This window comes from Suricata suricatta, chromosome 14, assembly GCF_006229205.1.
Source record: "Suricata suricatta isolate VVHF042 chromosome 14, meerkat_22Aug2017_6uvM2_HiC, whole genome shotgun sequence".
NCBI classification, from domain to species: Eukaryota; Metazoa; Chordata; class Mammalia; order Carnivora; family Herpestidae; genus Suricata; species Suricata suricatta.
The window spans coordinates 16,169,590-16,193,425 of NC_043713.1; the positions used below are offsets into that span (position 1 = coordinate 16,169,590).

The 23,836-nt window shown below is 48.6% G+C and overlaps 1 protein-coding gene across 3 annotated transcripts in view; it reads right to left on the reverse strand.

Annotated features, from left to right (window-relative positions):
- The window catches only part of ZNF532 (zinc finger protein 532), a 107,895-nt gene extending 84,632 nt beyond the window's left edge, over positions 1-23,263 (reverse strand). Inside the window, exons 1-3 of one of the 3 annotated variants that reach the window (XM_029922036.1) lie at positions 22,617-22,889; positions 22,197-22,278; positions 22,000-22,109 (exon numbers count right to left, since the gene is read on the reverse strand). The gene's annotated coding sequence lies outside the window, so the exon portion shown is untranslated. Of the gene's footprint in view, positions 1-21,999; positions 22,110-22,196; positions 22,279-22,616; positions 22,890-23,088 lie in introns of those variants that run through there. The other 2 variants (XM_029922034.1, XM_029922035.1) reach the window with 2 other exon arrangements.
- Positions 23,264-23,836: the final 573 nt, after the last annotated feature.

Here is a 23,836-nt window from a genome sequence, read left to right on the forward strand (position 1 = left end):
ACAAACATTCCTTAGGATGGCCGATCGCTACAGGAACGGATCGGGAGCCCCACCAGGCCACGCCCGAGCCCCAGAACTGGGAGTCCTGTTGTGTGAGTCCTGTCACAGGAACGGCAGGCCACCTCCTCCGTCCCCTTCGCCTCCCACTCCAGGGACCTTCTAGCCACTGTAACTTCTTAGATTCAAAAGCTCTGGGCAAACGCGGCCACTCCATTAGAATCGCTCTCAACGCGAATGCTCAAGTAGCATCCTTGTCAGAATATCTTTCTGTCATTCCTGGTCTTTTGTTGTTCCTATTTTTCAGATTTTTTTAAATGTTTTTTTTTTCCATTTATTTTTGAGAAAGGAGAGACAGAGTGCAAACAGGGGAGGGGTAGAGAGAGGGGGAGACACAGAGTCAGAAGCAGGCTCCAGACTCCAAGCTGTCAACACAGAGCCCGACGCGGGGCTCTGACCCATGAACTGTGAGATCATGACCTGAGCCGAAGTCAGATGCCATCCAGGTGCCCCCCCCTTTTTTTTTCATTTTAGAGAAAGAGGCATGAGCAGGGGAGACAGCAGAGAGGCAGAGTGAGACTTTTAATCAGGTTCTGCACAGAGCGTGGCTCCCAAGACCTCGCGATCATGACCTGAGCTAACAGTAAGAGTCAGACACTCAACTAACTGAGCCACCCAGGTGCCCCATTCCTGGATTTTTAAACCATTTTATTATAAGGGAAGTACGTATATGCTCTTTGCCAAGCCTCTAAAACCCAATAATATAAGCAAAAGCCTCCAGGAGGTCCACTAGGCAGAGGTAAGCCCTGATAACATTTGGGATGCAGACTTGTAAATGCAAACATAAATACACATATACATCAACCTAATAGGCCTTGTCACGTTCACCAATATCTCTCCACGTCTATGCATGTTTCTATCATGCTGGACATATGTTCATGTTAATTCAGTGCACACATTTGTTCCAGAATACCCATTTAAATTTAGATTTTGATATTTTCCAAAAAGACTTTGCCAAGGCAAGGAACCACGAGAGAGACCTTTCTTGGAGAATTCTTGCAAAAATAAGAACACTTCAAAAAATAACCTTTAAGATATACAGTGTTTGAGTTTCACCCGTTTGCTTTAAAATTCTGAAGATATATTTTTAACTCGTGTGGTAAAATGGAAGATGAGGGCAACTGACATTAAAATCATTTACTCATGCTCTTAAATCATAACCCTTATGTTCAACTTCCGTCACTCCATCCATCGAGACTACATATTCTAGATGTCGCAGTAAACTAGGTTTGTCTGTGGATACGCGCTTACCCATAAACGTGTAATATACATAGATCTGTATTTATCCGTGTCTGATGTCTCCATACTCTCACTTCTATTTCCTTAAGGGACCTCGGCCTAAAGGAAGTCTTATCTAAACAATAAGCTACTTCTCCCAGCTCAAGGAAAGTATGAACCCAGAAGTTCTGCAAGCAGCAGGAGAAAGGGCAAACTGGTTGAGGCTGGCACTTCATATCAGATCATGCCGGGATAAGAATGGAGATCATACAATAAAAACGGGGCCGGTCAGAAGGACACGTTAAGGTAGGCAGTCACCTTTCTAAGGTACCTTGGGTCAAGTTTACTATAAGTCAATTCTTATTTTAAATAAAGAGGCTTCGGGGCACCTGGTGGCTCAGTCAGTTAAGCATCCGGACTTGGGCTCGGGTCATGATCTCGCAGTACGTGTGTTCAAGCCCCACGTCAGGCTCTGTGCTGACAGCTTAGCTTCGAGCCTGCTTTAGATTCTGTGTCTCCCTCTCTCTCTGCCTCTCTCAAAAATAAACATTTTTTTTAAAATTAAAAATAAATAAAGAGGCTTCAAACATATACAAAAACAGACCAAAACTCAAGTATAAGAACACTACTTAACCTCACTTATAAAGCCTAATTCATTGATCTGGTGATTTTTTTTTAATTTAAGGTTATTTTTGAGAGAGAGCGAGACAGAGAGACAGAGCATGAGCAGGGGAGGGGCAGAGAGAGAGAGAGAGAGAGAGAGAGAGAGAGAGAGAGAGGGAGAGAGGGAGAGAGAGAGGGAGAGAGGGAGAGAGAATCTGAAGCAGGCACCAGGCTCTGAGCTGTCAGCACGGAGCCGGACATGGGGCTCGAACTCCCAAACCAAGAGACCATGACCTGAGCTGAAGTCAGACACTTAACCGACTGAGCCTCCCAGGCACTGCTATCTGGTTTTACCTTATTTTTTTAATTTTTGACATTTATTTATTACTGAGAGACAGAGACAGAGCATGAGCTGGGGAGGGACACAGATCAGTGGAGACACAGAATACGAAGCAGGGTCCAGGCTCTGAGAGCCCGATGTGGGGCTCGAACTCACAAACCGCAAGATCATGACCTGAGCTGAAGTCAGACCCTTAACCGACTGAGCCACCCAGGCACTCCTATCTGGTGATTTTTAAATGTTTATAAGTAAAAGGGTCCCAGGTCCCCCTAAAAGGAAGTAAGGAACCATTTGCCTATGAACAGGGAGAGGTCCAAGGAAAGAGGAAGAAGAAAAAAATGGAAGGAAAGAAGAAAGGGCGGGGGGAAGGGAAGTGAGGGTGGGGGAGAACTGGACAGAGAGGAGGGAAGAGTGTCCATACAGAGACATTCATAGTTAAAACAGTAGCTGGTGATAATATAATGCGATTCGTATTACACTTTTTACGACGTTTTACATTTCTCAAAAAAGAGAGGAGGGAGATGGAAAAGAATTCCTTTACCAAGGCAACTGAGACTGATGGGGATTTTAGCAAGCAGATACCAAGTACCATTAAAAGTCCAAAAATAATAAAATAAAATAAAATAAACCACAAAGGCTAGAAGTTGTTAAAGAGGTAATAACTACCCTTCTAGTGAAAGAGAGCAGGAAAGAGATGGGGCCCTGGGCACAGCAGCTGCTCTCTGGGTAGAAGGGAAGCAAATGCTTGGCTAAGCCCAGGTTATAACACTGAAGTTCTGGCAAGGGCACTTACTTTTATTTAGGAGTTTCTACTTCTTAAGCGCCTGCTCCACATCATCTGGAAAAATGTCCTTTTAGGTAGAACATAAAGTGAATGTGAGTGCCATTCTCCTAGTAACCGTTTATTTTATAGAAAATGTAAAAGATCTCCTTGTAGAGGCAAGGATCAGTAATATGAAGACAAAATAAAAGACATTAACAAGGAAATACATTATACAGCTCAAGAAAGACAACCTGATGGATTTCAGATAAAGCCTGAACAAGAACCCCTTCTTTATTTGTGGTGGGCTACCTAGAAAGGGGCAGCCTCAGCTTGTTTACCTCCACCTTGCTAACCTCGAAACTTCTAATTTATGTGCTATCTAAATGCTCCAGAAGAAGGATAAGAAAATCAAGAAAAGAGAAAATATGGCATAATATGCTGAAGCAGGGGTGGGGGGACGGGCAGGGGAGAAAAGATTGAATCAGAAACACTCTCGTTTAAAAAAAAAAACAACTCAGGGCGCCTGGTGGCTCAGTCAGTTAAGCGTCCAGCTTCGGCTCAATGATCTCACAGTTCGTGCGTTCGAGCCCCATGTCGGGCTCCGTGCTGACAGCGAGCTCAGAGCCTGGAGGTTGTCTTCAGATTCTGTACCTCCCTCTCTCTCTATGACCTTCCCCTGCTCACACTCGCTCGCACTCTCTCTCTCTCTCTCAAAAATAAAAAAATAAATAAAAATTTAAAAATAAAAAACAACTCAAAATAAAAATATCTGATTTCATATTTACAGAATTAGAAAACAAATGATATCGAGCCAGGAGAGGGTGCATTCAAAGCAGCTCTCTACTTCCAAATGGACTTAGCGGACTTAATATTAATTTTCCTATGTCGTTTACTAAAATCGCATACAAGTTCCACAATGCCCCACTTTCCACACGTTCCTCAGTTAGAAAACTATCTAAGGATCCCAGCCTGAGTCTGCCTGTAAGAAATTAAATATTCCATAAAGATGGTGCTTTGTTATTCAAGTGGTTATATTCCTTTAAAAAAAACAAAAAACACTGAGTTTCTTAAAGGAGATCGGAGCGTGAGCCCAGAAAACCTCACGGAAGACACACAGTTCTGCCCCTTCGTGTTGCGACTTCCCAGAGTCCAGGACATCCGCTGAAAGACGACAACAATAAAGCAGGAAAATCATTTTTGAGAGCGGAGCACTAACCTAATGGGAACGTCTGCGGAGGGCTCCTTTCATTTCAAAGCCCCTCTGCTCAAAGGAAAATCAAGGTGCATATATGGCATCTCTACTCCTCCAGGCTCCTGGGGCTCTGGGGTGACACAGCTTTCAAAAGCCCGGCTGCCACAGTCACTTCTTTAGGAAGTGGGACTAAACCACAGCTCGTCCCCAACTCGGTGTGGTCTCTGGGATTCAGAGAGGACCTAAGATTTGGGAGAGGTCATGTTCACCGCAACCAGCAACACAGCGGGTCGCCCATGACCCAGGTGCCCCAGCTTGGGGGCTCTGCTCTGCTTGGTGGTTTCTGTGGGGGCCCAGGTGGAAGGGGACAGGGCCCTCACTGCTGCAGTGGGCCGGACCACTCATACAGCTCCCTCTTCTCCCTCCAGACCACCTCGGTGACCCAAAAGGCACCTGACAAGGGCTGCTGGGGCACCCTCTGACTCCACCTGGATCAGACATGCCTAAATTAAGCAACTCCCCTCGATCCAAATGGCCACTGCTGCTTCTTGCTCAAGAGTCAGAAATGGAACTGTGCTCTCTCGCCATGAGGGCTAAGGTTCTGGAGCGGTGCGAAATCCACTTACTGAATATACAGAGCTTCCAGAAATACCTGTCCCACGTCTTTCTTTAGACAGCAGGACATAAATATAGAGGGCAGGGTGCCCCCAGGTTAGCATTTCAAAATGATGGCTCTGCTAGAAAAACTCGTAGCCAGAGTTTACAAAAACCCAGGGCATTGCACACAGACCCGTAGGGCTCTCTCCACTCTGCCCAGGGCCTCCTGAGTCCACACAAGGGTGCTGTGGGGTGAGTCGGGAGCCTGGCCAAGCCTGGCCATCAGGACTCAGTTATCTGGACATCTGGACATGCATACGTTCCCTAGGGGTGTCCTCCATCCCCGCTTCCAGGATTATCTACCTGGGCTGCAGAAATCTGGAGCCGGACAATAACAAGGTGCTCAGGGCAAGGGCTTGCCTGGACAAGACACCCACAGAGCTCCGAAATAATGGAAGAGAACTGTCCACTGCAGAGAGTGCCCTGGGAAGCACATTCTCCAGCGGCACACCCACAACCAACAAATTCTTAAAGTCCAGAAAGGACAAGAAAGCTGCTCTTTTCCTTAGTTTTTTCTTTTCCCCCAAAGGAAAAAGGGCAAGCATCTTATTTTCTGTATCTGGACAACATGGCATTGATCTCAGAGCACAGGGGCCTTGTTGAAAAAAATATGTAATCTTCTAGAGTGAGAGGCATCCACATAAGAATGCCTGCTGCAGCAGAGCCCTGAAAAACACGTCCATTAGCCAGGGAACGATTCCATCCATGACGGTACGCCCTTTTTTAGAAAAATTGTGGTGGGGTCCACGCGCGTCTCAGTCGGGCATCCAACTCCTGATTTTGGCTCAGGTCACGATCCCAGGGTCATGGGATGGAGCCCCGCTTCGGGCTCTGTGCTGAACATGGAGCCTGCTTAAGAGTCTCTCTTGATCCCCCTTCTGCCCCTCCCCTACTCACACACATGCAATCACTCTCTAAAAAAAAATAAATTAAATTAAAAGATTGAGGTAAAATATATAACATGAAATTTGCTATCTTAACCATTTTTAAGTGTACAGTTCTAGAGTGTTCATTTTTATTTATTTTCATTTCTTTTTATTTACTTTTGAGAGACACAGTGCGAGTAGGGGAGGGGCAGAGACAGACAGGGAGACAACCATTACAAGGGCGCTCCGGTCTCAGAGCTGTCAGCACAGAGCCTGATGTGAGGTTCAAACTCATGAACTGAGAGATCATGCCCTGAGCTGAAGACGGGTGTTTAACTGACTAAGCTACCCAGGTGCCCCTATTGTATTTTATTTAAAGTTTACTTATTTATTTTTGAGAGACAGAATGTGAGCGCATGAGCAGGAGAGGGGCTAGGGGGTAGGGGAACCTCGTATCTGAAGAGGGCTCTGTGCTGATAGCAGAGAGCCCAACACAGGACTCGAACTCACAAACTTCGAGATCATGACCTGAGCCAAAGTCAGAAGCTTAACCAGCAAAGCCACCCAGCACCCCTACAATTCAAGTGTTAAGAACATTCACATTATTCATGGTACACCCTTATTTTTATTTTTATGGACTATTATGTAGTCATTAAAAGTAAAGTAGATAGCACTGGGTGTTATATGGAAACCAACTTGACAATAAACTATAAAAAAAAAAATCACAATGGGGCGCCTAGATGGCTCCGTCGATTAAATGTCCGACTTCGGCTCAAGTCACAATCTCACGGTTTGTGGGTTCGAGCCCCACATCGCCTCTGTGCTGACAGCTCAGAGCCAGGAGCCTGCTTCAGATTCTGTGTCTCCCTCTCTCTCTGCCCCTCCGCCACTCATGCTCTGTTTCTGTCTCAATAAAACATAAAAAAACTTTTTTTAATAATAAAATAAAATAAAAGTTGCTGATGTAGAAAGTTAGAAAGTTGCAAAAAAAAAAAGTAAGGTAGATGGGGAACAATTAAGGTACCCTATTTAGTGAGGAAAAAAAAAATCAGGTCATAAAACAATATCTAAATCACATTAAAATTTTAAAAATAAGCATACTGTGTTTTATATGTTTCTACATATAGATACATAAAAGGAAGAGAAAGAGTCAGGATGCACACTGAACATTCTGACACCTGAATCTAGAGATGCAGGGGATAGGAAGACCGGGGGATATTTTATTGAAGTTCGAGCAACCAGTGTAGGTGTGCATTTTCAAAATCTTGTACCTACGAGGAAGGAGATGAAAGTTCAGATTTCCTATGAACACAGGGTTAGTCAAAAATCATCAATCTTAGCAATTCTGTCAAAGGTACTTTTTTATGAGCCCGATTTCCCATTGGATTTACATTCTTTTGACTACAAGACCCTTGTGCTGGCAATTTACTAATTCATCAATGAGTTAACAGAAATACTGAAGGCGCCTGGGTTAAATCTGTCACCATCAATAAACTTCAGGGAAATTCATTATGACCTCTCCTTGATGTGGGTTCTTCAAATGGTTTCACAAGAAAGCAAGAAAAAAATATCTAAATGTCCTCACTATGAGATGTGAGGTGCTTTTTGAAACACGTTTGGTGAACTGCAATATTTCAAACTTAAGAAATCACTTGCTGAAACAAAGGTTCCTCGTTCAAAGTAAAACTCGTAAAGAAGCATTCTTTGCATTTTATAAATACCACACTTTTTAGTACCATCTCTGCAACTCTAGCTTGAAGCAAAGTATGGATTTTCTAAGTTGCAAGGGATATTTCAAGTATCCAGAGAAGAACTTCAAAGTGCTTTTCCTCTGTCACCTGAATAAGCCTTCTAAATTTTCATACATAAATCCTAAACCCTGCAGCAGAAGCCTATCTCCCTGAAATGCTACAATCAAACCAGCAGATCTAGATTCTGCGCTTGCTTATTCATTCTACCAGCAATTTTTCTTTTAATTTTAAATACTAAACTTAAAATATTTGCAAACAGGGGTGCCTGGGTGGCTCAGTCAGCTTAAGCATCGAGTTCGGCTCAGGTCACGATCTCGCAGTTCATGAGTTTGAGCCCCGCATTGAGCTCTGCGCTGAGGGTTGGGAGCCTGCTTCTGATTCTGTCCCCCTCTCTCTTTGCCCCTCCCCCACGCACACTTTCCCACTCTCTGTCTCAAAAATAAACAAACATTAAAAATACATATATTTTTTTAAAAATACATATATTTGCAAACATTTTTGTTTATATGCTTACTACCCCAAGTTTTGCGGTAGCATTCTTACTAAAGGGCTTTAAGTCCATGTTCTCATGTCCGGGTGATCCTGCTCCTTCTCCACCACCACCCCAACTAATGTCTAGCAGGGTCCAGAGACATTCCTGGCCATCACAATCTGGGGTGGGCGGTGAGGGGTGCACCGTGGAGGTCAGGATGCTGCCCAGACCTACAACACGGGTCAGCCCCAAGTGTCAGTAGCGCTGAAGCTGAAAACCCTAAAATAAATAAAATAAAATAAATTTTAAAGTGGGGGGGGCACCAGGGTGGCTCAGTCAGTTAAGTATCCGATTTCAGCTCAAGTGATCTCACAGTTGATGGGTTCGAGCCCCACATGGGCTCTGTGCTGACAGCTCGCTCAGAGCCTGGAGCCTGCTTCACATTCTGTGTCTCCCTCTCTCTCTGCCCTTCCTCCCCAGCCCCCTACTCACACCCTTTCTTCTTCTCAAAAATAAACATTAAAAAAAATTTTTTTTTTTCAGTTGAACAGCCTTGCTCTGAGTAAACAGAGATTTTCCCCTGTGACCCTGCCTCCCTCTGGCCAAGGCCTAATCCTCTTAAATAAATCACCATAAACCTACACCCTCCCCCCAACATCATCCACCCCAGACTTCTAGATGGAGAGGCTGGTGGGCAGGGTGGGCTCGCCCGGACCCCCTTCCCCTCCACCAACTAAGGAAGGGTGCGCGCAAACAGCTCCCCGGATCGTTCTCGCGTTCCAGCAGCAAACAAGTCTCACCAGCCACCAGCTTCATCTGAAACGTGTTTGGAATTGTGAAAGGTACTACTTCACTCTATCCAGGACAAAGAAGAGCAGCCCCCTCAGTGACCACTCGCGGCGGGCCTCCTGGCTGCTGCCTTGACAGCTAAAACTCACTCTCCAGCTCCCTTCTCGGAGCCGACAGAGACCAGAGAAACATCAAGGGCGAGAACGAATCACATCATTGCGCTGGTCACTATGTTGCAGTAAAAGGAGGAGATCCTTGGAAGCCCGCCCTCCCGTTTTTCACCAAGTTCATCAGCAACAACCCAACAGCATGAAGGACATTCACCCAGGAACGTTCCACCAAAAAGAAGGGCCTCTGCAGCCCTGGGGTGGGGGAGCCGCCAGGTTAACCACGTGCGTGCTGCACTCAGGCACACGCACACACACACCTTTGTTCTCTCACAGCTCCCCTGACCGGTCAAGCGCTGCTGTGAACTCTGGGTGTGAACCGCCACCCCAGGGACCCAGGCTCCACGCCGGGGAGCACAAGCCCAAGAGGACCAGGGGCCAGGAGCTCTGGGGTGGGACGTCTTTGGGACAGGCTTGAAACAAGATGTAAATGATTGTTCTCCTCGAGGGGGTGGTATTTGGAACAGGAATGCATTCTGGAGTGGAGTGGGAGACAGATGCTTCCGGCCCATTTTCTTGAACAACTTTTAAGTCCCTGTGTTTCGGGGTAGCTCCCCTCTCAAGGGCGCCTCCCCATGGACCCAAGATAGGAAAGAGTACGTAATAAATCTCCAAATGCGGAGGAAGCACAATAAAAAGGCTCTGCCTCAGCTTTAAGGCCACAGAAATGATGACCAAAACGTTGTTCGGCTGGTTGTACACTCAGTGCCCAAAGGAGGCGATTCTGTGTCATAAAGTGCACAGGCACGCAAACAGGCACATATGCATGCTAAAGGAAGAAAGATCAGGAAAGGGAGCAAGGGACCTCTTGACGTGTACCTACTTTCAGTACCCAGAGCCACCACCCATCAGGGTCATGGAGAAAGCCAGAAATACCTGACAGATCCAGACAACAGGAGAAATACTGGTTGACCCAGAAAAGTGGCTTTGAACCTCAAAGTTATTTGAGCCTGCCGCCGACTAGCTGTTAGCAATGACCCCTGTAAACCGCAGTATGTTATAGTGGTTAAGAGCATGCGCTTTGGGGAAAGACAGATTGGAGGGGGTCCTGGCTCTTCCCTTTGGAAGCTTCAAGATTCTAAGCAAGTTACTAACCTCTTTGAGCTTCTGTTTCTCAAATGAAAAATGGAAATAACAAGATCCACTTTGTAGGGTTGTTGTGAACGTTAAACAGTCCAAGTTGATGCTTACTCCTACATGGGGTGTCTGGAATACAGTAAGTACTTATTACTTTGAGTTATCACAACACCAAAGGATACACAAGCGAGAGGATTCTAGCACAGGGAAAGCCCTAGAAGAAATGAAGCCACAATTCTCATGGTCTCAGATAGGTGATGAGGACACCAATCAGTGCCATCAGAAGTCCCAGCAATGACCTGGGACAGAACGAATATCCTTTTTTTTTTTTAAATATTTTTTAATGTTTTATTTTTTCTTGAGAGATAAAGAGAGAGCACAAGCAGGGGAAAGGCAGAGATGGAAGGGAAACAGAGGGAGACACAGAATCTGAAGCAGGCGCAAGGCTCTGAGCTGTCAGCACAGAGCCTGATATGGGGCTCGAACCCACAAGTCACAAGATCATGACCTGAGCCAAAGTTCGACACCTGACTAACTGAGCCACCTGGGGCCCCAGAATGAGCATTCTGAGGTGCCTCTTGCAGACGGATGGCCTGGCAAGGTCTTCTAAGAAGCACAATGGATGCAGGACAAATTTTTCCTATCCTCGGTGACCTGAAATAAGAGCACTGTGTAACCAAAGAAGTTAGTGCTAAATGTGAAACTCCAACGGAGGCCAATGCTACCCTCATGCTCAAGATTAGACGAACAGAAATGTCTTATAATTCTATGAGTCATCGAAATCAAAACCACTAAAGCCTAATTATTCTTACTCGAGTGCTAAACTATGTGTTTAATCTCCCCCAAAATTAACATTGGCCCAATAAACCAGACTTGCCTTTTGCCAAACAGATACGTAGCTATGAGGGGCTCAAAACATGCATACACACACACACACACACACACACACACACACACACACCCCTACCTAGGAGGGGCATCAAGCATACATCTATGTACCCATGAGACCCTAAACATGAAGCCTGAACGAATCCAACAGCCATTTGGCCAAATTTTCCATCTCCCGGGTCTCAGTCCAGTGCATTACTCAGATGATCGGCATTCACTCACTATGCGTTTATGCTAAAAGCTAACCATACTGTTTTTGTGATTTTGAGTAAATCGAAAATGGAAAAAAAGATTCCACCTCTAGACTCAAAAGAGCTCATATACCTTGGCTCTTTATACTGAAGAAACGGTCAAGGGTGTAGAATTGGGGTCAGAAAGATCCAGGTGGGAATGAATGCCAACTCCCAACAACTCAGCCTCGACCTGTGTATCCATCTCTCAGAGCCTCAAGCTTTTCAGGCATAAAATAGGGTGAGACCACCCACCCACTTGTCAGGCAGCAGACCCCTCGGGGGTGCTTCCCGGGCCCGGTGAGAACGATCCCCCGTCTGGGGTTAGCAGTGACCCTGCCCTCCGAGCCACAGCTGATTAGACCAGGACCAGCCCAACTGTGGTCTTGAGAACCAGAAGGGGGACTGAGGAACACAGGTGACGTCCCTAGTGGTCTAAAGAAGGACATGGAAACACGGGAGCTGTGGGACAGTCACGTCTGCCCAGCGCACTAGAAAGAGAATGCAGTTCCACTGAGGGAGAGACACAAAGAGACAGACAAGGACACGCGGCCCTGGAGAGGACACTTCGTGCAAGAGGACCCTCCCGGCCCAGCCACGGCTATGTGAGCGGCTCCTCTTCTCGCGGGGTTAGGCTGAAAAGCTAGGTCTTGAGCGTGTGTCCCGTGAAGTCACACACACTGCAGGCAATCTAGTGTTGTGATCCCTTCCCGTGTGGCCCGTGCACGTCAGGAGCTACTGCCTCCCCTAATCCTTGCTCCCGACCTCAGCCGCCAAGCCTCAAGGGTCCTCACTCACCCCAGCACATGAAGGCTGCCGGGTGAGGCTGGTTCTGATCCACTTACCCACTTACGGGGATCACCAACAGTGGAGGCTCACACTGCCCTCGCTCGTTCACCTGGTCACTCACCCCGCGACTGGCCCGTGGGCTTCTCCGCAGGCCCCACACACGGTTCCCCTCACCGGCCTATCCCTGCTGCCCCGTCTTTTTACCCACTTGTTCCACAGCCTCGTGTTCTCGTTCTTGCCTGACCGCTAGACTTGGGCCCACCCACCTTGGCTTTGCCTTCCAACGTCCTCCGGGTGTGTATCCGCCTAGTCTCTGACTCCTAACTTCCCCTGATGCCCGGTGCGTTCCCCTAAGCCTTCAGAAGCACTGCCCCACTGCGCTCTGAACTCACCCCCGACTGGGACGAACTTCCTCGCTTCCAACCCCTTTCTCCAGGGCCGGCCCCCTGGCCTCGCCCATCCTGAACACCCAGCCTTGTCGCTCTCCCCCCGCCACCCCACTCCCCTTCCAGCAATCTGTGACACTCCCACACCAGGCCCAGGATTCTGTACCAGACAGGACCTGACAGATTTCACCGACCATTAAAATTCCTATCCGATAGGCCAGATTCCTGTGTCCCAAAACCCAGAGTCCACATGTCCAGTGAGATCTAAAACTCCACGAGGAGGTCTGTGAAATGGAGTTTTCTTACAGAGACCAGGGGATGGTAAGCGCGCTCATGTAACAGACGTCGCTCTAGCATTAGCTTATTTGATCGATACGCAGCACTCCCAAATTTTAAAAAAATGTACTAAAGGGTCGCACAGTCTCTCAGAGTTCCAACTCCTTCCTGAAACTCTGTTTCTCATTGGGCCAGAGGCCAAGCCCTTCCCCAAGACGCCCTGGATCCAAGGACCCCAGAGTGACTGTCTCCATGACGTGCTGGAGAAGCAGGCGGTGTGGTTAGCCAGCCTTCGACACCTGTGTGCCAGGTGGGCTCACGGTGACTCCCGTGCACAAGTCACCTCGAGTGCCCGTCAGGTGTGGAGGCAGACACTGCGGCGGGCCCCAGCTCCTCGCCTCTCCTCAGGCACTGACACAAGTCTAGATTTAAGGCCAGAGAGTCTTCCTCTCGAGGACTTAAAGCAGGTGGCCCGGCCACCTATCTCAGGATTAAAATTATCCTCTGTTTGATCAGACTATGGGTGCCTAAGGGGTCAGGCTAATGAAGGAGGAGTGATGAGGTTAGGTAGGAACAGGAGTGAACTGACCCGGTCAGCGAAATCAGCGTTTGGGCCGGTCTCGATGCCGACGAGCAAATCCCAGTTCCGACGTCATCCGCGCTCACTGGTGTCACATGCAAAGCCACAGGGGGAGCCCCTGCGGAGTCAGGCAGGGTTCGGAGAATCAGATTACTCCAGACACAGAGGAAGCAGGTCCAAAACCAAGGAAAGCAGGGCAGACCCTTGCTACTCAAAGTGTGGTCTGGGGACCAGCAGAACACCTGTGTGCTCGTCAGACATGCAGACTCATTCCCCCACCAGCCCTGCAAATCACTACCTGCATTATCCGACAAAGCCCCATGTGACTGACATGGAAAGAGTGTGAGAAATGCTATCGAACCAATAAGGGTGCCCAGAACCAGGCAGGGGACACTGGGCAGGAGGCACGAGACAACAGCACCGAACAGGAGCCGGTATTTGGAAAGGGCAGCATGATTTCAAAACCAGGTGGTTCCTGGGCCAAACCCATGGTCAGTCACTCACTAGTGGTACCACCTGTGGCCATTCACGTCGCGTCTCTGGGATCTCATGGGGGGTGTTGATTAGACTTCACAGGGGACACGCTGAGTGTCTAACATCTAGCATGTGGTAAGCTTGCGCTCAACGCCGCCTTTCCATCCGGAAGCAGATGCTTCCGGCGTGCCTGTTTAGACCCTGGAATGCAGGACGAACGAAGACCACCTGGGACGGAACAGCGGGCCAAGCCAGGAGAGCCCGAGTCTCTCTAACCAGGAGACCTCACATCATTCCTACCCGATCTGTTTCAACCGAGAGGGGAACTCAACCTCAGTGAATACGAATACCTCAGCGCAACAGAGAAATCTCACCGCTAAATTTATTTAGACGTCCATCCAACATTCCAGACCAGCCCTGTCCCAACAGAAAAAGAATGAAAGCCACGTATAAAGGTTTAAATCTCCTAGGAGTCACATTTAAAAAAAAAGGGGGGGGTGAGTAAATCTTAAGTGAATACTTTTGATAATTTTAATTTAGTAATGATTTGTAGTCAACCAAAAATGCACCATTGCAACCTGTAATCAATATAAGAAAGCATTAATGAAGTATTTTACATTCCTTTTTTCTCTCCCCGTTTTGTATAAGTCTTCAAACGTTGGTGTATATTCATTCCATGCTTACAGCTCAAGTGAGGCCCAACCCCCTTCCAAACATGGCAGCCGGATGTGTCTAGTGCCCCCCCCCCCCCCGCCCCGTACTGACAGAGAAGTTTTAGAACATCAACTATGATTCACAGATTCCTTCCTCGGAACCCTGTCCACCTCGTCTTCCGTCACCACCAAATCCCAGGGTGCAAGGTAATGAATACCTAGGTCGTTGCCAACCAAATGTGGGAAGCAAGGTCACGTGGGAAAAGACGCCACAGAGGCTGTGGCTAACCTGCTGTGTTTTCACGGTCAGGTTTCAGTTGGGTGTGTAGCTCTGGCTAACGTGAATGACGTCAACTAGACAATGGCCAGCACAGACTGGGGTGGATTCGTCTGGAAGCAAAGACAAAGTACAAGATAATAATAACAAAATTCATCCCACATTTTCCAACAACAAACGAAATGTCCGGCCAGGTGGGAACAAGGATGGTACCTTCCCTCCTGCCTACATGTCACCCACTTTGTTACTTTTGTTTTCCATCCACTCTAAGCCAGACATCGGACAGCTGTAACTGAAGACCTTAACGGACAAGGCAAGAGATTCTCACTGTGTATTTCCCTGGACAAACAAAACAAAACAAAAACTACTTAAAAGCGAAGTAAGAGGTACAACAAGAGAAACAATACTCTCTAGATGAGAAAAGAATGTCAGGGCAAAGGCCCTTCCTCTAAAGCTGGGACACCGAGAAACCCAGGACAGCGAAGAGTTTAGGGAGGACTTACCACGTGCCCGGCACTCCGCTAACCACTTTATACGCATTTACTCTTCACAACGACCTTCAAAAAAAGCATGGCCCAGGATCTAAGGAATTTGCTCAAGGTCTCACAGCCAATCGGTGGCAGAAGGCAGGCTTATGTCATCGAGGGCTGGGCAGACAGGTGTACGTCAGTGAGAGCCAGGCCAAGGCAGCCGGAAATCTCCACGCACGGAGCCCCTGCACTGAACCAGAACGCTAGGCATGATCACTTCTCAGACTAGGGACCTCCAACCACCTCTCCCACTCTTGCGACATTAAATCAGCAGAACAGCTGAAGACCAGCTTCCCAATGAGTCCCTGTGTGGTTCACGTGACGTCCGAACGGTAACCATGAGCTGCCTCTTAAACCAGCAAACACATGATAAACACGGGAAGGCAGAGAGACTATAATGACGCAACCTGCCTTAGATCAGGCAGGCCAGAGTGCTGGGTTCCACTTCTACCCTGCCTCTCCTCACTGGGGCTCACTGCAGAAAATGAGGAGGTAAGTATAAATACTGGAAGAATTTCCAGCTAAGGGATCTTCCAAAAAAAGCAAAACAAAACAAAACAAAAAAACACAGGGCCCTGAATTTTCTAACTTAGTAAGGTTTTCAACAATCCAATTATGGTTCAGTCCCTAGAAAGAACCTGTTCCTCACAAACAAATGATCAAAATCAATACCTGTTACGAGACCAATGAGTCAGCTTCCAGGAAGCAAGAGTGTGTGTCCCAAAAAGAAAAGGCTGCACTGAGAAAACATCCAAGAAGTCCAACACCTTGATTTTATCTTTAGGCCTCTATAAACCCTGCGAGATGTCTGGAATCTCTGATTGCATCAAGTTGTACGCATATCTGACTGCAAACAACACAAAACCTGCATTTTGAGGCCCCAACGACCATCAAGTCCAGGCTATTTAGTAGAGAATACTTGGGCTGGCTAGACAGGCCCCGCCCCGTTGAATTTGTCGAAAAATTATTTCAGTCTCCCGACAGATCACGCAGAATTTGCTCTCCCTCTCTTATTCTAAAAGAGGAAAAATTCAGAACTTCCTGTCTGCAGAACATGGTTCAAAGAATTCTCTTAACGAGCTGTGTTTATCTATTATTGAAACCAAAGATTTTTCTCGGCACGACTTTCAATTTCAGCCTTTTCAAAGAATAAAAACAAAAACAAAAACATCTTCCTTCTCCCTTCCAACGTGTATCCTCACCCCAGAGTGCCCAGTAAAAACATAATATCTTTAACCTGCTATTTCTCACACCGTCTCGGGTGTAGAGTCTCCTCTCTCCATGAAGAATGAAGCCGGGAAAACAGGGCTAATTACAAGGGAGATTTGTGTTCCCATTATGGAGTGTCACCTTGGCCATCACCAACTGCCACCTCTAACCTGAACCTTATCAGTGCCTTTACTGTGTAGCACCTAAACTGTGCCCTGCCCTGGGCTCCTCTACCTAGCTTCCACACCCCTAAACACCTTCCATGGTTTCCTCATGCCCCTCACCAATTCTACTCCCCCAAAGCCGAGTGTCCTAGTGGCGTGGAACAGGCTCCAAATTCTGTCTCTACTCTCAAGGCGGCAGGCCTTGGCCAGGGTCTTGTGGTCACTTTCCCACCTGCGCCATGGGGGAAAAAAAAAGACATGGATCATCTCAGTGTTTCAGCACTACGGGAGGTAACCAACGAAAACGGTAAGGGTCACCAGACAGCCAGCATCACCAGACAGCTGGCAGTGTCCGCAGGGGTCAGCCACCAGCATTGCCATCTCAATGTCTTGCCCTCCAATCTTCCAGAACGTGCATCTTCAGTTATCCAGCCGCGCCTTCTTTAAGGCTTTAACTATGTAAACCATCACCTTAAGGAACCCCACACTCAACCTTTTGTTAGGTCTTTCTTCTTCTATCAACTCTGTTCTATGCCAATTCCTCTTGGTCTCGACCTCCAACCCAAACAGATCTAGGCAGCAAAGGACACGTCCATGGACAACTCAACCCAAACTTGCACTCTCCGCGTCACACCCACAGGCCAAGTCCATTCTGCCTTCTGAATGCAGTATCTCACAGACAAGACCCACCCACGGCCATGTCACCTCAAGGAGCAAATGTGGAGCTTGCCTCTGTTTCTCCCGCTCCACACCTCCCTTCTAATCAGGGGCACACCCCTGCCCCACCCACCACAGCTCCATCCCAAGCCACGCCTTGGATCAAAACCTCTTCTCTCCTAGATTTGCTGCAGCGGTCCCTCTGTAGGGACCTTAAGAACCTCCATTCCCCCTTAGATAATGCCTTGGGACCTCTGTCATTACAAGGAAGACTTTCTGCGTACCCTGCCTGCACAAGGAAGTCCCTACTCAAATGAGCTGTGTGCAATGACGTCAGGAGTCACACCCCTGACTGCTTCCTAACCTCAGCTCCTACTCTCCCACACCCACCCCTACTCTCCCATTCCTGTTCCCAACACCAGGCTCACTCAGCACCTTTCCACAGGCTGTTCCACAGGACTTTCTTGCGGTTCCCCGTCTCTGCCTGCTGTACCTACTCTTACTCGCCTTTCTCAGTCCGGCACAGAAACCCTCTCTTCGAGGGTGCCTCCCTCTGCGCTGGGCAGGAGGCGGCTCATCCACATTCCTATCCTGGGGTCTGCAGGCTACTGCCTGTAGAGTTTTCTCTGGATTCCTTTTCCCTTGGTGCTCCCAGCACCTAGCTCAACATCTGGGGCTCAGCAAACGTTCGGCAGCTGTGAAATGGAGGAAATAACCCCCAAATCAACATCACTTGACGCTTGTGGGCTCTCCTCTGTCCACAGCACCACAGCCTTGGTCTGTGTGTTCTGCCCAACCCAACGCTATTTTATCCTCCAAAAAGTTTAAAAATAAAAAATCTGGGGGCGCCCGGGTGGCTCAGTTAGGTTGAGCTTCCAACTTCTGCTCAGGTCATGATCTTGTGGTTTGTGAGTTCGAGCCCCACACCAGGTTCCTCACTGATGGTAAGGAACCTGCTTGGGATTCTCACTCTCTCCCTCTCCCTCCCTCAAAATAAAAAAATATTTTAGGAAAAAGAATCTGCTCCCCAAATCTCCCTACTTCATCACCCAGATCTTAAATATTTTCACTTCCTTAAAAGGCATAAAAGCTGGATAAAAACTAAAGATATTAACACAACACCCGTATCTTGGCAGTTCGAAAAAAAATCAAGACAAAATATAATTCGTCATATGCTGTTTACATAACTCAGACTTCAACAAAGATCTCTGGTACCACTTTCCAAAATTCTGAGTGTTATTGTTTGGTGTCTTACTGAGCCTAAAGACAAACGTAAAGATGAAAACTGCCAAACGTTACTGAAGAGATTAAAAATAATTGCTGTAGGAAATAAAGGATATTTTACCACTCATGGTTTTTTGTTTCCACTTTTGGCTAATTCCGATTAGTTCTGGGTTATAAAGCATGTCATCCCGTCAGTGAGCGGTCCATTATCATAATCATCTCGAGCGTCTTCAGATAATGCTCGCTGCAATCTCTTACTTGGGAAGTCTCCACGGCAGCTAATGAGGCCAGATCTCTCTCATGAGCGATGCAGAAGTGCTGAGCGTATTTTCGTTCAAACTCCTAATTCTTAAGTACTTGCCACGTGACCCAGCGTCCCACTACCCCTAAGTATTTAGGGAAGAGACCTAAAAATATATGTTCAGATAAAAGCCTTCATGCAAATATTTACAGCAGTTTTCTTCCCAAGCACCCATAGCTGGAAATAACGCTAATGTGCTCCAGCCAGGGGATGGATCAACTGGACAGGTCCGTAGGGTGGCGTACAAGTTGGCAACAGAGAAGCAGCAAGTATGGGTATATGGGAGGCCACGGGTGAATCTCGAATGCACTTTGCTAAGTGAACGAAGCCATCTGTATGGCATTCTAGGGACAGAACACATTAGCGGCTGTCAGGGGTTGGGGTGGGGAAAAGGGCTACCAACGTTCAGCAGGAGGCAAGTTTCGGGGGTGACGGACCCGTTCCCTGTGGTGCTAGATACACAGCGCTCTATGCCTGTCAAAACCCATAAAACTATACGCCAGAGTACATTTCACCGTATGTAAATTTAAAAGTTAAAAAACGTTAGTTATTTAACCATGACTTGGTTAAAAATTATATACAATCAACACAAAGGTGTAGATTTCCTTAATGTTTCATGTCCTCAATGAACATGGTTACCGTATTGTACCGATTAGGAAGAGAGGTCGCTTAGGAAGAGAGAAGGGGGCGGGGGGGTGATGAGGAGGGCACAACCCCACATCTTCCCCGGATACTTTCAGTTTCCCTTGTGTTGGCAACCTCTGCTCCACCATGAACGGCTAGATGGCACTTCTAACAGGAATAGGAGGAAGGTGATTCCAAACCAACAGAAGACGGACCCAAGAACGCATTTCGAGGGAAGAAATCAAGGAGGACAGGAGACACAAAATCCGAAAATTCTAACTCGTCCTAGTCAAGGGTATAAACAGAAAATTCCATGTCCAGGTTGGCTCCCTGCCTCCCATAACCCCTTTTTTTTAAAAGGAGCCACAGTGCGTGGGGCCAGGGAATCTCTTTGTGAAAAACGAGGGGTGAAAGAGAGGAGAGAAGCAGCAAGCCTCGTCTCCTGGGTCAGGACCCTGGGAGCCCTAGAAGCCCCCACCCACTCCAGAGTTTCATAGAACAAATCATTTTAAGGAGACAAATGAAAAACAAAGGTTCAACCACCCTGTGACACTTGCTTTCCAGTGTCCCCCCCATCAGCCAGACCCACCCATCCCTCCTCCAGAGGGAGCTGACCACCGTGTCAACCCTGGAGACTGCGCAGGCGACCCCAACCAGGCTCCAGGTGTGGCTGCCCGCTGGGCTAGAGCGTGGGCGCCGCCCTGGTCCCTCCAGGCTCTTCCAGGAAACACAAGCTGCTTTTGGTTTTGCTCCTTCTTCCCTGCACTCACATTCACATTCCCCAGCCCAGAAAACTCTCTGCTCCTCTCCGCAGAGCCCTGGGCCTGCTACACTGTTCCACCCCAGCTGCTACATTGTTCCACCCCAGCACGAGATCACCACCTGAGACCACCCCACAGATGAGCCCCTGATGGCTGCCCTGGAGAACCAGCTCCCCAGGCTTCAGCAGCACTTGCAGCTGGGAAGACTGGCCTAAATGCAAAACAAATGCGCATTTTCCAGGAGCCTTGGGGGGGGGGGGGAGTAACAAAGCTAAAAACCACAGAGAGAGTAAACCAGAACGTTCTGTGACATGCAGTGCCCTACAAAAAGGCCTCTTCAACCCACTATTCAGAAACGGCCACTGCGAGGGGATGGCCGTCCAGGCGAAATAAAAATCACGGCCTTTCTAAAGACGGGAGTGAGGGCGGCAGTATAAACCAGCTGACTGTATTAAGCTAATGAAGGTTTATCATATGAGCCATCTGAGTTTTCCGTGCCACCAGAAAGGCAGGAACAGCAGATCACACAACGTGGGCTGTGATCTGCTTCGCAAGCAGATTCCCACCACACTCAGACACACAACCTCTCTGGCAGTCGAAAACGATGTCGAGCTGAAAACCAATTTTAGCACCGTGATTTGTGAAGAATTTTGCTCCGCCGTGGAAGCCACTGACTGGGATACCAGGCGGAGATCACATGGATCTTTATTAAATACTCCACCACGCATCCCGAGCTGACCATGCCCTTTCTGCCAGCTTTTCTCACACCCTGGAGGCTCTGCAATCACATGAAAAAATCCTTAACAATAAGAAACCCTTGCGTACTTGACACCCTTCACTGCAGAGAGTCTGCCCACCCACTCACTGCCAGCACACGGCTTCCCATCTTCTGAGATCCTGGGCATTTCGGAAAAGCCTCTCTTCTGCTGAAATGGGAGAGGCACAACATGACCTCTTCAAAGTAGGGATGAAATTTCTTTCCAATCCTGTCTTCCGCAAGCACCTCTGGACTGTACTTCTCCCCAGAGCAGCAGACAGAAAGAACAGCTTCTATCTGCGGTTGAGATCCTCCTGGAGAGGATTCTGGAGCTGCTGGCTTCCTGTTTGGGGAAGTTGCAGTCTCTTCACAAGGAACCCCAAGGCAAAAATGTTCAGGGTTGCCCTGTAAGGAAGGGCTCTCTGCCTTTGTTTACTCCCATGCCCTCCTCACTGCTCTCTCTTCTCTGCTGCTCGCCAACCTCTGGTTTTGGGGGTGCGTTAAAATGCCGGCTCGACCCTAACTGCAAGCTCTCTAGGCATCGGACATTTTCTACCAGCCACTGCTGTAAAGCGTGGAGTTAACAGGCATCTTTTCACAGACGAAGCCAGACTAGCCGGTTTCCGCCTGGTACCGCATCAGCATTCCACATTAAAATGTATGCCACAAATAATCCAATGGCAAACTCACCATCAACAGCCCCCAAAATCAATAAAAACCATTCCACCACTTGACTCGGAGAGTAAAACCTTTCAGGTTCAGACTGAACTCAAGGTAAAAGGAAGGTGATGGATGAACAAAAGGCAAATCTCCCCTCAGACTCCTCAAATCCTAAAAAGGAAGCTAGGCTGCCTCGATTTGGCCAACTCCTTTCTTTGGGGTTTGGTTTTTTTTTGTTTTGGGTTTTTTTTTTTTTTTGGTCATCAAATGGGGATAATGCTGTATGTGTGCTGCTTCAGCCTTATGCAAAACAGTGCATTCGCCACAAGGCCCGGATGCCTACCATTCTCTAAACTTGCTCCTTTCCAGGCCTGCCTCCTCCAAAGGACTACCCACACGCGAGTTAATGAGGTCGTTCGGATTTGGTCTGGACAGCAATGCCTTCCCACGGCCCCTCTAAGCCCACTACCCTTGGATAACATTAAGAGCCTTCCTTCTCCACTCTGAAACCCCAAATTCTCTCCGGGGTACCACTCCACTGTCAGCCTGTCTCGGAATGGATCTTCAAATAAACACGTAAATTCATGCTCAAAATATCGTATCTCACCTTGTGAACCTTGACCTTTTGGAAAGACTTTGGCCCAACGTTCAGTTACTGTCACGCGGTTGCATTCTCTGCAAATATGAAAGGGTTAAAAGCAGCCCCAGTCAACAGGCCTACAAGGGAAAAAAAAAAGACAGCATGTACGCCTTACAGCATCACTGGAACGCATTTCTGCTCATTTCCTAGAACAATATTGTTACCTTTTGGCCTTCATAATAGTCAGAAGCACCCCCAACACCCTTCAGTAGCTTCTAAAAGGAAAAGCACAAAACAGAACATTCCCTGCAAGAGAGAGAGAGAAAAAAAAGGCATGCAAAGTAGCATTCTCCAGCAACAAACAAAACTCCCATTACAAACCCATCAGTTCATTTTGGTTTTGTTTTGTTAAAAACACAGAGAAAGAGAGAGAGAGAGAGACAGAGACTGCATTTCACCAAGTGTCCCCACCCTAGCAAGACACATTTTCTTCTTTAATAAGGGTCATAAATCTCAGCTCCTTGTCCATCCCCTAAGCCAAAGAAAAAGGCAGGAAAAGCCCAAGTAAGCTCAGACCTTGCAAACCTGCACCTTTTCCCCATCTTCTCTGCACAGAACCTTGCAGGGCTCCATTAGTCACGTACCAGTGCTGTGTGGTGTCTAAGTGTGCATTCACATACTGTGTTGGGGTGATACCTTCCTGCAAAGTCCTCTGCTTTTGGCTGCCATGAAGGGAGGAAGCTGCTATCCCACTGTAGTAGCTCAGTGACTGCATTGTGTTCAGGAGCTGATCTGCCTCAAACCAGTTTCAGCCGGTTCTGGTCACCCTACATAAAAAAGCTATGGCAACCCTCCCTGAGTTGCCAACAAGTCCCTGAAAATCATCAGCACGGAGGGGATCTCGCTGGGGGTTGCTGCTCCCTCTCAGGTCTTCATGAGGAGGGCAAGGTCATCGTGTGTCCCCCCCCACCCCAGCGCACCAGCACACAGCCTTGGAAATGCTCGTCTCACCAGCACCCCAGAGCCCCTCAGGGCCCCATCCCCCCCCCCCAGGCCCCTCCGCCCCGAAGCCCACCGCAGCCACTGTTTCCCCCTCCTTCTCCTTCCCCCACTTACCTCCCACAACCTGGCTCACATCTTTGTGTACCTGTGTGTCAGTGTGTGTTGGTGGCTGACAAAGAGCCCCCAAGAAAGCAATCTATGTGTGTCTCCTCACACTGGATGCGTCGGCTGCAAGAGCGGCCTCGGCCTCCTAGCAGAGCGGTGCTGGCTTGTTGACCAGGCTCCTCGCCGCCTGTCACCCCCACCCCACCCAGCCCCCTCCTCCCGTCCCTCTCCTCGCTCTCCCAGCCCTGTCACCACCACCACCACCAGCCGCCCCCCCAGTCTCCTCCTCCAACCTTCTCTTCTTTCAAGCACCTGGGGGGGTGGGGGGGAGAAGTCCAAATCCCTTCACCTCGGGGAAGGGAACTAGGGATGCCTGGGTTGGGGGCGGGGGGGCAAGTCAAGGGGCAGCGAGAAAGAGGGGGCTCAGCGGCCTTTCAGGAATCCTCCATGCGCCGCCAGCGCCGGAGGGGGGGAAGGAGCCGGCTCCTGCGCTCACGTGGCCCCCCTCTCTGAACCTGTGGGGCCTAGCGAAACCAGCTCGTCCTCGGGTGCCCCCCACCCCCCAAGGAGAAAGCTGGCGGGGCGCGAGGGCCAGCCTGTCCCCAAGGCCGGGGTGGGACAGGCCACTGCAGGCAGGCCAAGGGGCCTGAGCCTCACGCGCTCGCCCCGGCCCGCAGGGGTGGGCACGAGGGGCCGGCGCGCCCTCCCGTCCCCGCGGTCCACCCGCGCACCCCGTCCTGCGCTGCCCTCGCCCCCA